The sequence below is a fragment of the Amia ocellicauda genome (assembly GCF_036373705.1).
Source record: "Amia ocellicauda isolate fAmiCal2 chromosome 11 unlocalized genomic scaffold, fAmiCal2.hap1 SUPER_11_unloc_2, whole genome shotgun sequence".
Lineage (NCBI taxonomy): Eukaryota > Metazoa > Chordata > Actinopteri > Amiiformes > Amiidae > Amia > Amia ocellicauda.
Genome location: NW_027102660.1, coordinates 494,295 through 497,274, shown reverse-complemented (window position 1 = coordinate 497,274; position 2,980 = coordinate 494,295). Strand labels below are relative to the sequence as shown.

The following is a 2,980-nucleotide window of genomic DNA, read 5'->3' as shown; positions in this document are numbered from 1 at the left end:
GTTTCCGTAGTGTAGTGGTTATCATGTTCGCCTAACGCGCGAAAGGTCCCCGGTTCGAAACCGGGCGGAAACAGCCTACTGTGGGCTGGCCCTTTTCGTCATGCTTGCCCTCGTGGTTCCCCGGAGGCGGTGGGTGTCTTTTCTTCATTGGAGTGCCCGCAATCGATGCACTCAGAGCGTCCGTCCGTCGACAGGTTGAAATTGTAAACGCTGGTGTAGCCACTTTTAATTAAAATCTGATGATGATGATGATGATGATGTTGTTGTTGTTGTTCTTGTTGTTGTTGTTCTTGTTGTCATCGTGGTCGCCGTCATTATTATTGTTAAAGTAAAGCAGTAGTTAGATTTGTTGCTACCGTAAGGTGTAGAAGACAACAGTTGGTATGGCGTGTGATATCAAAACATTCAGAATACTTTTAACCTATATAATTTATAAGCTTTGTAAAATAAACCCAAATATCTCTTTTGCGGGGATAAACGCTGTTCTGAGTAGTTTGTGACTTGTTTAATACCAAACAAAGCATCGCTATAAAAAAAAAAAAAAAATCACTGTAAAAGCGCTAGTTATTTTTGATCTTTATAGTTATTTTCTAGGCTCAGGTTGTTTTTTAGCGCTTATAAAGGCCTGAAATATTCTTAGTGGTTGTTGACTATAGGTCTTGATGTTTAAAAATGTTTTTTTGAGAGACCAAAAGGTTCTAATAAAAGTTTAGAGTAGAGAGGAGAGAGATCGTCTCCATCTTGGTTTCTATTTGAAATTTGATGCAGTGTCATTTTATTGGTTGGTTTTGATATGTTTATTGGTAACAGGGTGGCACAAAGGCCAGACCAGAACAATGCCTTACAAACAGATCCGGCATGTGGCCATCAGTATAAGTATGAAGGTCTGGTCTTCAGCTCGACAGACTCATACTGACCTTTCGATTTAAGACTAAAGATCAACAATGTCCGGAAACAACATCAGCGATTCGATTTAAACGAGTTTTTAGGCAAGTCTTCAGATTATTTTCATTGACTCAGAGCGTGTTGTGTGCATGTATTGTAAATAAGGCTATAACATCTGTTTTAAGTTCTGTAAAATTATTTTTCAACCAGTCAACAGGAGTTAATTCCCAACGCTGAGGAGATCATCTGGAACAACGACGGTAAGATTTTTGTGTTTGCGCTCATGGGTTCTTATGCATGGGTGTGTGTGGTTTTGAAGCGGCTCATTAGAGTTATGAAAACGTTTTAATATATATTAATGCCGGTCTCTTTAATTACACAGAAACTATCGAAAGGCCTGTGATTAATGTCTCCGAGGATCGACCAAGAGAAGTGGTTGTCCCTAGACAGGCTGTCTGCCGACCGGGTAAGAACTAAACCCCTGTTTGTTTGTATAACGTTTCTGTAAGATGTTTGAGTCCAGTTTTGTTAATTTTAAAAAATTATCCTGTCTAACAGTATTAAGAAACGTGGTTCGAGACAACGAAAGGCCTTCCACATCGAGGGCTTGTTTCGTTTTACCTTCGAGAACCGTAACCTTTCAAGAATCTGAAAGGCCGTTAGCCCCGGTATCTGATAGCTGTGAGTATATGTCTGCAGCCTGTAAGAGGTTAAAGCTTTTTATAAAGCGGTGTGGTTAAAGGTTAAACATGTCTCTTACCTTCACAGCGGTGCAAAAAGCTAAACCAGCCGAAAAACATAAGAAACGATTATTCTGTGGAGGTAAGTAAGATCTTTCAAACTTTAATGTTTTTAAAAGGGCTTTGTTTGCCCGTTGATGGCTAATATTTAAGCGATGGGTGACCGTTTCCTGTAGGGCGGGGGGTTCTGGGAAAGATCTTTAGAAGTCCGGACAGGTCTATGCTTGTTTCTGGGGAACGTGTTTAGAAATGACCGATTGCCGTACCGTCTGGTTAGGAAGTAAAGACGTCCGAAAGGGTTTAGTAAGTTGTTTGGCTTATCTCCCGCTATTATACTTCTGTTTTAAAGTGGTTGTAGGAAAAGGCTTGAAGGTGTTCATTGTATTTAATATTTAAACAGATCGTGAAAACATTTGTGAAACAGGAAGTCCCGGGATCAGGAAGCGTTTACACTTGGAAGGTTCGTTTAAAAATGAAATGTTGTTGTGTGTGTGTGTGTTTTATTAACAATATTACAGTTTTTAAAGAAACATTTAAGAAACAGTTTATTTACAGCGGCTTCTCTGTTTTACATTTATTATCAAGTCCTAATAAATATATTGTCTGTAAATAATAAGGCGTTGTAGTGAATGTCTAAGGCTATTTTCAAAGGTTTAAAAAAGCTAAAGGTTTTGAATGTCCTGGACATGTTGTTTTAAGTTTGATTTCTGTCACCGTTTAAAGATGTAAATGTAATGTATATTTTTATTCTTCCCAAGACTCTTGGGATAGTCATTCTGTGGATGAGCTATTGAGGACAATTACCCCGTCTAAGTGGGATCAAACATCTTCCCCGGTGAGATCACCGAGAGGATCCCCCACGGTGGTCTTGGAGACCCCCCAACATCTACTCAGGCCACAGCCTTCTGGGGGTAATTCAACACCCCAGATTCAGCCCGCCGCATTGTCGGGCGGAACAAATACAGGCATCCAACAACCTCAGGGGTCGCCGTCAGTCAGGGCTGACACACCACCCAACGACGGCCTGGTTTCAACATCGTCCCCCCAGACCCGTTTCTTGGCTACAGAAACGCGGAACAGTACCCCGCGCTTGGCCAGGGTGTCACCGCAAAGGCCTTCTTGGTCTCCGTCCATGAGTATACGCTCGCTCCCTGCCTCCTTCGACCGAGATTTACCGGAGCGACCATCCTTTGAAGCTGAGCCAGGCCACCAGCCCCCGGAGCTACTTCCTGAAGGTCGGCATGAGTTGCTACATACTTTGTTACAAAATCAAAGACTTGTGTTAGTGGGGCAAAACCTGGTGATAGAGAGCCAAAACACCCTTATTAATACCCTTACTAACGAATTGTACCGTA

At 41.7% G+C, this 2,980-nt stretch overlaps 1 non-coding gene across 1 annotated transcript; it reads left to right on the top strand.

The window, feature by feature from the left end:
• Nucleotides 1-73, top strand: trnav-aac (transfer RNA valine (anticodon AAC)). The gene has a single exon. It is a non-coding gene; the product is annotated as a tRNA-Val (tRNA).
• Nucleotides 74-2,980: the final 2,907 nt, after the last annotated feature.